The 12,741-nt window shown below is 35.8% G+C and overlaps 1 non-coding gene across 1 annotated transcript; it reads right to left on the bottom strand.

Annotated features, from left to right (window-relative positions):
* Window positions 1-242: 242 nt before the first annotated feature.
* LOC133102698 (U6 spliceosomal RNA) lies at window positions 243-349 on the bottom strand. The gene has a single exon (XR_009703049.1). It is a non-coding gene; the product is annotated as a U6 spliceosomal RNA (small nuclear RNA).
* Between the last annotated feature and the right edge of the window lie 12,392 nt (window positions 350-12,741).

The raw sequence follows: 12,741 nt of genomic DNA, 5'->3' as shown, positions 1-12,741 counted from the left end.
TGTATAAAATTGATGACTAATAAGAACCTGCTGTATAAAAAAAAAAATGTGATCAAATGTATTCTATTGGAAAGAAGCAAAAATAGACCATGTTTACTGTCTAAATTATATAATAATTTAATGATATTTAGCATCTGTTGCAGATGTATTTATTATTACAGATTGTATTTGCTTTATCAATGTCTTTGCTTTGGTAATCAAAATAAAATAAAATATAATAAAATAAAGTAAAATCTGGGAAAAAGAAAATGGAACGCTTCATGAATTTGTGTGTCATCCTTGTGCAGGGGCCATACTAATCTTCTCTGTATCATTCCAATTTTAGTATATATGCTGCCGAAGCGAGCACTAGACTTGGTTTTATCATTTAGTACTGTGACTTCAGGCAAGATACTTAACTTCCCAGAATATCTGTTTGATCGTCTGTTAAATAGATATATAATGCTTACCTAATTTAAGTAGTATGAGGATTAAATGAGATAGCATATTGACATGGTAAAAAGGAAGAAGGGATTATGTTCCTGTGTTACATAGCAATCTTTCTTTCTAGATTTCATTGACATCTACTTGTCATTGTTCAATAATGCCAGGACTGTAGTGAGAGAGTCAAACACATTACCAAACCAGTCAGTTATAACTAGCAGTCAACTGATGAAGCTTTTTGGGGGGGTGAGAGGAAAATTTTATTTATTTTTTCAGTAAAAATAATTTTTCTGACCATCCTGGTCTTAAAAAAAAATGGATTCATGATTATTCTTCAGAGGAGCCTGTCCTTTAAATGCTCTGGTTCTAAACATTCCATTAGCTGAAGATTGGTAATAGATTTTGTGTGCCAAACAAACTAAAATGCAGCTTTTTTTTTTTTTTTTAGCTTTAAGACACCTTTTATAGAAAAAGGCAATATGTTAAAAATCTTATGGGAGCAGTTCCACTTCTAATGATGATGGAATAAGATCAAACCAGACTGAATCCTCCACAGAAAACAACCATAAAATCTGGACCTAATACAAATAGCAGCTATGTGTAGCACTGGAAAGTAAACAGAAAAAGATCGACTATAGTGGATTATACTGGTCTAGAAAAGTGGAGTTCCCACTTTTTGAAACTTTCGGCCTGAGACCAGGTGTGAATGGTGCTGAAGGCAGTGGGGACATGATGGAAAATGGCCTGGTAAACCAGAATACTGAAGCCAGAAAACTGTGAGAATAGGTAAACTCTGGAAGAAAAACAATCACAGAGGGTTATCAAATTCTTCCTACCCATATCTTTGACTGACCCATTAACCACACATGCGTGAAACATAGAAAGCATCTTGGCCAGTAGTAATCGAACTGAACGGAGACTAAAGCTGCCACCCAAGAAACAAAGTTTGCATTTTCAATTTTGCATAGATTGATAATTGAAAGGATTTATCAGACTCCGCAGAGCACACAGTTGGCCCTCTCTATCTGTGGGCTCCACATCTGTGGAATCAACCAGTCATGGATTGAAAATATTCAGAAAAAAAGAAACTCCAGCAAGTTCCAAAGAGCAAAACTTGAATTTTTCTTGTACAGGCAACTAGTTGCATAGCATTTACATTGTATTTATAACTATTTACATAGCATTTGCATTGTATCAGGTCTTAGAAGTAAATGTACAGATGATTTAAAGTATACCAGAGGATATGGGTAGGTTATATGCAAATACTATGTCATTTTATATAAGGTACTTGAGTATCAGTGAATTTTGGTATCTGCTGGGTGTCCTGGAACCAATCCCCCATGCATACCGAGGGATGCCTGTACTCATGTAAGACTTTTATTAAAGGCAGAGGATATGGTACGGCAAGAGGAAAAAAAGTTAAAAAAAAAGCACTGAGGGTGCTTGAAACCTCCAGGCACAGCTCCCCAGGGTCTGTTATGTTCACAAAATGAATATGTATTTCACCTTGGGATTGAATTGCCAATATTTCTCTGATAAATCTTGGTTTCAGGAGAGCTGCCCAAAAGTTTCCGGCAGGCTCTTTTATGTTCTTCTGGGTATAAAAGCCAAGCCCAGAAGTTTAAATGGTCATGCCAGGTGTAATTCATCAATAAACAAGCTGATCTTGGGTGCCTCCAGGGAGGTTTTGAACTTAAAACAGGATATTATAAATCATTAGTTAGCTGACTGATCTTTTCTTGGCCAGGATAAGGTGCCAAACTTCCAGATGTCCCTGGAGATAAACATAGAGCTGTTCTAGTCCAGATCTAAAATAATTTTATCCTACACAAATTCCAATAAGATAATTGCCTGCTAAAACAAAAGAAATGACACACATCAGGGGAAAATAATAGAATCCAGAATCTCAACAACTTAACGTTTATAATTCCTAGGGTATAATGAAAAATTGCCTGACGTGAGAAACCAGATAAATGGAACATATTGCCAATAGAAAAGAAAACCAATTAAGAGCAACTCTGAGATGACACAAGTGTCGGTACTAGAAATTAAAGGTTTTAAAGTGGCTATTTTAACTTACCTCAATGAAGTAAAACAAAACATATTCACAATTGAATAAAAAGGTAGGAAATCTCAGCAGAGAAATAAAAATGGTAAAAGAAAAACCAAATGGAAATTTTAGAACCAAAAAATATAATATGTTAAAAAAAAATCACCAATGGTTGGACTTAGAGGAATGGAGATGACAGTAGAATGAATTTGAAGATAGATCAAAAGAAATTAGCCAATATGAAGAGGAAAAAAAATAGAGAGCCTCAGAGATCTGTCAGATGATAGCAAATGGTTCTATATGCATAATGGTTCAAAAAGGATACGAGAATGAAACTATAATAGAAAAAAAATTAATTGAAGATATAATGACCAAAATTTCCCAAATTTGATGAAAGACAGAAATTTTCAGTTACAGTAGTTGCACTATTGAAAATGAAAGATAAAGAGCAAATTGTGGAGAAGCAAGAGAAAAATGACATTTTACATATAAGATAATAATAATCCAATTAATCAGCTCACTTCTCATAAATTATGAGGCCAGAAAAGAATGGAACATTATGCATGAAAATACTTAAAGAAAAAACTGTCAACCCCAGATTCTATAACCAGTAAAAATATCCTTGAAAATAAAGGCAAAATAAAGAATAAAGAATAAAAATCTATAGAACCATCTTAATGCCATCTCAATCAAAATCCCAACAGTTCAATTTTCTTGTTTATCTTTTAAATACCTTGTGTGTATGTGAAAACTGAGAAGATGATTTTAAAAAATCATATGGAAATGCAGAGCCAAGTACAGCCAAGACAATCTTGAAGAACAAAGCTAGAGTACTTATACTATCATATATCAGGATCTATCGTAAAAGTATAGTAATTAAGGGAACATGTTATTGGTGCAAAGATAAACAAACTGACCAATGGAACAAAATACAGAGTTCAGAAATAGACCCAGACATGTATGGTCACCTGATTCATAACCAAGATAATACTGGGAAAAGGATGATCTTTTTAATAAATGATGCTGAGTAGACTGAATTTCTATAGCAACAAAAATGTATTCTGACCCCTAATTTATACCATACACAAAATCAATTTCACAGGCATTGTAGATCTAAATGTGAAAGATAAAACAGTAAAACTTTTAGAAGGAAACATGAGAGAATATCTTTTTTTTTTTTTTAATATTTATTTATTTATTTGGCTGTGCCAGGTCTTAGTTGCGGCACAGGGCATCTTCGTTGCCTCGTGCAGGATCTTTAGTTGCCTCATGCAGAATCTTTAGTTGTGGCATGTGGGATCTAGTTCCCTGGCCAAGGATGGAACCCAGGCCCCCTGCACTGGGAGTGCAGAGTCACTGGACCACCAGGGGAGTTCCGAGAGAATATCTTCTTCATTTTAGTTGGAGGAGGCAAACATTTCTTTAAAAGATTCTAAAAAGTACTAACTGTAGAGAAAAAATTTGATAATTTAGACTATATTACATCTACAATTCTTTTTTTAATCAAAAGAAACCTTTAAGCAAGTAAAAAGGCAACCCAGAGAAAGAAAAGCTATTCACAATACACTTACCTGACAAAGGACTCATAGACAGAATAAATAAAGAACTCCTACAAAATGACAGACAACTCAAAAGACCTGTACTAGAATGTTCAGAGGACTTTTATTTATAAAATCCTCAAATTGGAAATTACCCAAAAGCCCATTAACAGTAGAAAAGTTAAATAAATTGTGATATAGTCATACAAGGGGATATTACACATCAATAATAATGAATGATCTATGACGGCCTGCAAGAATATGAATGAAAATGAAAGAAGCCAGACACACAAATAAGTTAACACACTAGCATTATTTTAATAATCATAATAAAGTTTTTAATAATCCAAAAAAAAAAGCCAGACACACAAAATAGTACATTCTTTAAGATTCAACTTAATTATTAAAGAGAAAGGGAAAAATAGGAAAGAATTAATAGTGATTATGCTTATGGAGGAAGTATTAATGAAAGGAAGGGCCTTCAAGGAAAGCTACAGGGATGCTACTGATGTAATTTCCATTTCTTGATATGACTGCTGGTTAAACAGGTGTATCTGATTTGCAAAAGTCCTCCAAACTTTACATTCAGGATGTGTTCCCTCTTCTTTAAGTATGTTATACATCAAAAAGTTCGTATGAAACAAAAGAGAGGCGGAGGGAATTAACCAAAGCAAAATTAACTAGCAAGTCAGTGGCAAAAGAGGAGTTCTAACTTGCAGCCTGGAATGCAGAACCTTTCACTCAGAGGCTGGGGACAGAGCGGGGGCTGGACAAAAAGGCCATTATCAGAAGGACCGTTTGGCCTGAGCCTCCTATTCAGGAAGGGCCCCCAATGTGAAGTTTTTACATCACTTCCAAATAAGATTATACATATAGTTAGGAGATAAACTGACATTTTGAAGAGCATGTTCATCAAACATCTTTAAACATTACCAGCTCACCCTACCTTATGATAAACTATTAAGCAACTGTATACTGTTTTAGTAGATCCTGTAATTTATGATATGAATAGCAAAGCTATACATCTTTATGGGGGCTTATATTAAAAGTTATTAATTAGTTAATTTAAATTTCAAAGTATATCAAGCATTTTATAATATGGCTTTGGCATGTCTTCATTTTTTTTTAATACATTTATTTATTTTTATTGATTGATTGATTGACTGATTGATTGCTGCGTTGGGTCCTCGTTGTTGCCCGCGGGCTTTCTCCAGTTGCGGAGAGCGGGAGCTACTCTTCGCTGCGGTGCACTGCGGTGCACTTCTTTTTGTTGCGGAGCACGGGCTCTAGGCCCACGCTTCAGTAGTTGTGGCTCTCGGGCTCTAGAGCGCAGGCTCAGTAGCTGTGGCTCACGGGCTTAGTTGCTCTGTGGCATGTGGGATCTTCTCAGACCAGGGCTCGAACCCGTGTGCCCTGCATTGGCAGGCCGATTCCCAACCACTGCGCCACCAGGGAAGTCCCATGTCGTCATTTTTAAGGATATCGGAAGCCCCTCCAAATGAATCTGACTTATTAGAATTGCCTGTACGTAAAACCACAAAAATATTAAAGAAATAATAGGGTTTCCATAAATGTTTCTTGAATCTGAATCCAAAATTGCAGTTTTCATTGCCTAATTAAGGTCTAAAATAAGATTGATTCTATGTCCCATCTGGTTTAGTGGTCAATTAATTACAAATTTCTGTTAAAGCTGGCTATATTTTAGAATTTAGTCTAAACACACAATATGCTATCTTTTTATGGATGAGTGTAATCGAAAAGTCTGATTCACAAACCTGTAGTCTTTTCCCCCAATGGATAAACTGTTTCATAAAAAGCCCAGAAAGTTACTGAAACTCTTTATATAGAAATCCATAAAAGGACAGTCATATCACTGAGCTATATCCATTGCCTCTATTAATGCTTTGGAATTTAAAACAAAAACAAAAAAAAACTTCTATTATCTATTATCTATAATAATCAAAGCTTGATTTCTTTCACTTTCCACATGTTAATATTTTGAACTTTAATATTTAAAATCCATTCATACTTTATTCAGGAATGAAAATAAAAGAACTACTAAAATTATTGAGGGGAAATCAGTTATTGGAATGAATCCCATCCAATAGATTTAAAAAGTCACCTGAATCTTCCAAACACATCAAGTTTGCTGTTTTGACTGGAAATTTTATAAAACAGGATTGCCAGGAGAATACTGAACACCAACTGTTGCTGATGCTTGCAAGATCAGAAGTTAGGTGATAACAACCTCCTATCGGTATTTCAACATGAGTGGCCCAAGGCCAGGAAAATGACAGGGGTGCAGGGGTGGGCTGAAGAGGGTCAGCATGAAACATAAAGGAAAGCCCACTGAATATGAATCAATTTGAACTTCACATGACGTAGGATTCAAGTTACTTAAGAAGCAAATATTTAGAAAGCATTGTGAAGCATTAAGAACACATATTAACTTCAAACAAAAAGCATTTAAAATAGCCATGCTATTTTTAGGGGTAGATATATAACATCTTGAGATGGGGCCATTCAAATGTAAAATTGTTAAAATATCCCTATATGTTCTTAAGATGCTCCAATTCTTCTGGTATCTCCTTTCAACTCATGGCTTTTGCTTCCATCTCTTAACACCAGGAAGCCAGGAGCTAATTCCATTTTCCAGTGTACTAAGTTGCACTATATAAGCAATACACAGTTTCCATGTTTTATGATGTCTGTAATTTACTTTTAAAAACTTCAGCAAAGATGCAGTACTATAAACGTGTGTGTTGGTTGGTTGCATACAGAGTTAGTTACATGTACAGTATGGGTACTTAATCAAGAATTCATGGCTTGGCATGGGTGGCAAACATACATCAAAAAGGCCACCTCAGGGAGGACTACAAGTGCTTCCGTATTCATGTCTTTGAAACACACCAGATATTTGCTAATTAGCATCCTGAATGTCAGATATGGATTTTTACTGATGAAATTAGTGATTTGTTAATTAGCATAATGAACGGTAGAAACAGGCTCTCCTTGGTGAAATGAGTGGTATTCAATTTACGTAGATTGGCTATAATCTAGAGATCTTTGTGTGAACAGAATTTAAGAAACTATTTACTTGACCCCCAAATGGTCATGTATCCAGTCATTGGTTGGGAGGATATCCGGTGGCTGAGTCTTTCTATTACAATCAAGTGCTGTTTCTGGAATATTGTCACTTCTGCTTTAAAAGAACTTTCGGGCTTCCCTGGTAGCGCAGTGGTTAAGAATCCGCCTGCCAGTGCAGGGGACACGGGTTCGATCCCTGGTCTGGGAAAATCCCACATGCCACGGAGCAACTAAGCCCGTGAACCACAACTACTGAGCCCACGTGCCACAACTACTGAAGACTGGGCACCTAGAGCCCGTGCTCTGCAACAAGAGAAGCCACCACAATGAGAAGCCCACGCACTGCAACAAGTAGCCCCCACTCGCTGCAACCAGAGAAAGCCCACACGCAGCAACGAAGACCCAATGCAGCCAAAAATAAATAAATAAATAAATAAATGTATTAAAAAAAAAAAGAACTTTTCATGCAAGGTGGTAGTCTCAGCACCTAAAAAGAACAGAGAGTTGGGACTTTGTAGAGAATACAAAGCAAGTTGTATGAAATGTTTAGAGTCTGCTTACTAATAGGTGTTTATTAAATAAGTATCTAAACGTGAAGCCAAACTTGGTCTAAGGCTTGTTTTATTTTGAGCCGGTACTGGTGTCATGAGCGAGTAGCTTTAATATACCTCAGTCTTTTGTGATGTGCACTAATAGGTGCCAAAAAGAACTAAAGGTCAGTTCTATCAAATTTAGGTGAGTTCACAGGCCCCTTGATTCATTTCTGCTCATTCCCATAAGAACTTATATCCTCAGTCTTTTCAAACTGTCTTTGTTAAGTCACAATGATAAACAAATTTTTGTTAATTTTTCTTTTACCCTTTCCAAGAATATACTTTCATCTCCATTTTCACCTTCTTAAAAACTCCAGTGTCTTAATCCAAAGGTGGAACTTAATGATGGAAAACCTAGCCTCTACAGGGAATGAGTAGGTTGATGGTTTCGGTCTGAAAGAGCTTTGCATGTCCTTAAGGTGTACTTCACTGGGTGATAATATTCTGACTTTATATTGAGCTGACCTTGGCCTCTAGCGTTTTGTTGTAGGTGACAACATGAATCTCCAAGAATTTAAAAAGTCACCTAAAACTTCCAACAGATTGGACCTTGTTTTTATATCAGTAACTACTTTCCTGCATAACTAACAAACCCTCACTAGCATAGTTCCTGAGACATAAATATTTGCTAAATGAATTAATGTAAACATTCACAAATGATCCAAAAAATTAACCATGCTTAATAAAAAAGGTGAAAATATTTAAAGTTAAAGTATTAAATAAATGGTTTACCAGTTACTTCTTCTGATGCTGATTTTCACTCTGTACAGAAGGTGGAGCCAAAGACATATTTATCTACTGGCTGGGAGTCTTTCCCATTAAACAAAACAAAACAAAAAATTCTTCCCTTGACAAATACTTTGTGTGTAGCCTCACAGAGAAATTCACTTGGAAATAGGTGTAGGCTAGAGAATAAGTTCAGATTTTACCCAGGTTGAGACAACTTTTTATACTCAAACCCCTCTCAAGGATGACAGAATGATAATAAATGGCAAGCAAGTTTCAGTTAAGTGAATACTCTAGAGTTCCGAAGTAAATTGTCAGACCCCAGAAATATATCTATTGAAAAAGGATTCTAGCACAAGTGGGTAATATGTTGGGAAATCTACACTATTCCAAAGGAAATATGATTGATCAACAGTCACTTTAAGAACCCGTTTCCTGGCTGGTTTTACCAGTTTGGGTAGAGTATTTCTGAATTTGCATACTTTTGGGGTTGCAAATTAACTTTTTCTCCTTCCTTACAGTCCAATAAACATTAGATAAAATGGAAATTTGGTACCTGGTTAGAATTATTCTGATGTTAATGAAAGGAAATCCATAAGACAATGCCATCTTAATCCAATACAAAATCATCCTAGACCCTCCCAGTCTTTGATAATCCTTTTATTCTTCTACAGCTGCCTTTGGATTCCCACAAAGGTATTGCAAAGTTCAACTCTGATCAACTTGTTCTAATCTGAGAGTCAGCTGATAACCTCATCTTTATTTGAGAAGTTACTTTTAAACCCTAGCTTTCTAAAGCACATACTCTCTACTTTAAAACATATTTTTTCCTTTATGGTCTTCATTCACTCTTGTTTGAAAGGGGTAACTGCCCTTTTTTCCAAAGTTAAGACTCCCCGAAGTACCAGGGTGATATTTTCCTTACAAATAAACCCACTTTCCTTTACCTGATTCTACCTTGCCTCTTTCTTCATTCTTTTTCTTTGCCTGTATTAAATAAGGAAATCCACTGAGGCTGTGTGAGTGCTGTCTTTTTGGCACACTACCTACATACTATCTCAGTTATATTACCTGTACCTGTGGTTTCAAATAGCAATTCTATGAGTAAAACCCCAAATCTTATAGCAATTTTAAACTGAACTCCACAGCCCATGTTTGAAACTGCCAGCCAGATATCTTCACCAAGATGTTTCAGTTCTTCATACCAAATTTTCCAAGTTGAAATCATTAAATATCTTTCAGCAAATCAGTTCCTCCTCTGGACTTCCTTTTTGTGTGTGTGTTAGTAACATTTTCCCAATCAAAACTCCAAAATCAGTTTCCACACTCCTCTCTTGTCCTCCCCATTCAATCTGTCATCAAGTTCTGGTAAATCTACCTTCTTGTCCTTTCTTACTCCTAGTACCCTAGTTCAGGTTCTTATAACTAACTCACTCCTCTACCATTACAATATTCTCCTTACTAATCTTCAATCTTTATCCATCAATTACTTTTTAACATCCATGCTACGCATTGAAGAGGGAGTAATCCATCAGAGTTTGTGTGAGATAAGCATTCAAAATCCTTAAAAATTAATCCATTCATCTCTTAAAATTTCAAAAATTGCTATTTTGAAACAAAGGTAAAAATCAAAAAATGCAGTTGGTTTTCATATTAAGAAATACTTCGCACGATTCTGAAAAATAGTCTACTCTTCACTGTGCCAATAATGTGTGTTTCTCAATACACAGAGCAACATGGATAAAACGGAGTCCAAGGCCTGGCTCATGGTGGCACCTAAAGAAATTCTGCAGAGGACAGAACTCTAAGGGACTGTCCCTCATCTCTCAAAGAGCAGTGTTGCCTAGCACATCAGGCCGCATCCATTTCTTCTGCATAGACAGGGCCTGGCAGTCAGAGAATATACAGTTCTGAAAAGTCAGTGTTTATATTAATGAAATGGCATTGGCATTTTTGAGAATATGAGAAAAACATTTAAAAAAACCTATCCCACAATTTTTGCAAAAGATTCCAATGGAGATAAGCTTCTAAGGTCAGATAAATGGGATGCTTTAAAAAATGTATATTATTGGTCAAAATACAACTCACCAGCACTGCTACAGTATGAAGTATAATAGGAGTTGCTGCTAGACATTTGGAGAAGCTTTGAGGGGTCCATGAAAGGTAACTGTTGTCAATGTTCCAACAAGGAAGCCATTCAGTGGCCCAGCTCTTCTTGAGCACTCTTACTCATAGGATCAAATCTTGGTGGCATTATTCCAAAAGAAGAGAAGATCACATAGAATATCTTCATCTTTTATGAAAGATTTTGTGGGAATCACTTTAGAAATAAAAGATATAGTACAGTCCATGTTAGGAGAACTTATTATTTAATTGCTGGCTAATGCTATGACTAATCTCTTTGGCTTAGAAAATGGTTTAAGCAATTTCCATGAGTAACTTATTTTGGTATAAAGAAGTTCTTTCTTTCTCTTTCCAGTTGGTCACATAAGCAATAGACTAAAAAGAAAAGGTTCCAGAATACTTAGATAACAATTTCATTTTATACACCTAACAAAACAGAATTGGAAATAAACACAATTTTTCATTAAAAAAAAACCCCTGTTATAGAATAGCCAATTGCAACTTTTCTTTCATGTAACTAATTCTGAATTAGCATTTTAGGAAATTTTAAAAAATAAAATGGAGGATTTCAGTAATAATTGTACTTGATAAATCCTTTTACAAAAGTAAACCAAATATTTACGTAAATTAAATGAAGCATAGACTTCTTTTTTTTTTTAAGGGGGAGGGAAAGCAGATTTTCTTAAAATAAAAAGAATAAATTATATTTTCGTGAATGTGTTCTGAATCAAGGGACGTAATTTTTAGTTAGGACAAAACAATAAACTCATTTGAAGGAAAGGACAATAAAAATACAAGACCAAAACAATATTTATGGATTGCTGAGCTTGAAGACTTGAAAGTCAGATTATAATTTCTATTTTTCCCCCTTCTTTAACATAAAGAAAAATGTACCCTTAGAAATAGCATAGCCAGCAAATAAGAGAGCAAAACTGTCTTAACACTACAACATTTCAAAAGGTGTTTTATTAACCATTTCAATGAAATGAAATTTAGGGAGAGGTATCTATCAGAAAACATTTGCCATCCTCTTCTTTTCTGATATCTGTACTACTGAGAAGAGTAAAGAGTATTAAGGCTGGATGAGTTTGCTTTGTTTCCAGAGAATAATGGCCAATTTCCCTGCCCAACCTCAGGAGAATCACTGAAGCCAGTTTATGGGAATTGTCCTACCACAGCCCTCTAGTATGGCATCTGGAGTGTCCTCAAAGGATCTACCCACTCTAAGATTGAGGCCACATGACTCAGGCTATTATAAACCCTAATGCAGAGTGCTGAAGAGGGAGGACCATGGAAGTGGTGGAAAAGCACATAAAAATTATATGCAGACCTCTGCTCTCATCAGGCAGAAAACTATCCAGTGGGTTTTAGAGAGGGAGATGGTCTCAAGGAAGGTTGATAGTTTCAGGACCCACCTAATGCCAACTTAACATATGAGTATTTCATAAAAATATCTTGACATTTCACTACAAAAGAGATTTCATTTTTAGTGAGTTGGCATGAATGGGGCTGAGATATAAATTTTCAGTTCCCTGGAGATCTGGCAGAGGTCAGATATCAAGATTTTCACAGTCAAAATGTATTATATATTATACAGTTATAACTATTGTTATATGAAACTACATTGTTTTTGCTAAACTGCAGTAAAGAATAAAATTCAAAGCAGTCAAGGGGATGGAAGGTGGATTTGGGATGGGCATACCACCATAAAATGTTCATTTTTGAAATTTCTCTCTCCCATCTCCATTTCCTTTGTTCATTGTCCCTACTTAAACTAAGAGGAGAGGAATTAGCTCAAATAACTCACTCACACCCACCTTTAACTTCACCTTTAACTTCACACACCTTGGCCAACAGGAAACAAGTATGCCTTGGCTATACTCTTTTCCACCACATTAATTTACTGTAATATTACAGTAAAATTTTAGAAAAGGTAGTAATATTCTAAAATACACTGCTTTTTATCATCCCTGCACTTTTGGTGAAAAAAGCACTAACTAAAACCCGTAATTGTTGTTGTAAGGAGCAACTACAAGTAGTGGAACTCACGTCTCTAATGCTATTTCATTTCTCTCGTCAGCAGATTTAAAGCACAGCTTTATCCGGGCTGGCTACTCCTCTTTGCCTCTTCTCCCCCACCCGTCCACATTCGCCGGCCTCCTCTCCACTCTCCTGCCCGCCTTTCCTCTTCCCCGCCCCT

Source organism: Eubalaena glacialis, chromosome 12 (assembly GCF_028564815.1).
Source record: "Eubalaena glacialis isolate mEubGla1 chromosome 12, mEubGla1.1.hap2.+ XY, whole genome shotgun sequence".
NCBI lineage: Eukaryota > Metazoa > Chordata > Mammalia > Artiodactyla > Balaenidae > Eubalaena > Eubalaena glacialis.
This window is presented reverse-complemented; position numbering and strand designations above follow the sequence as displayed.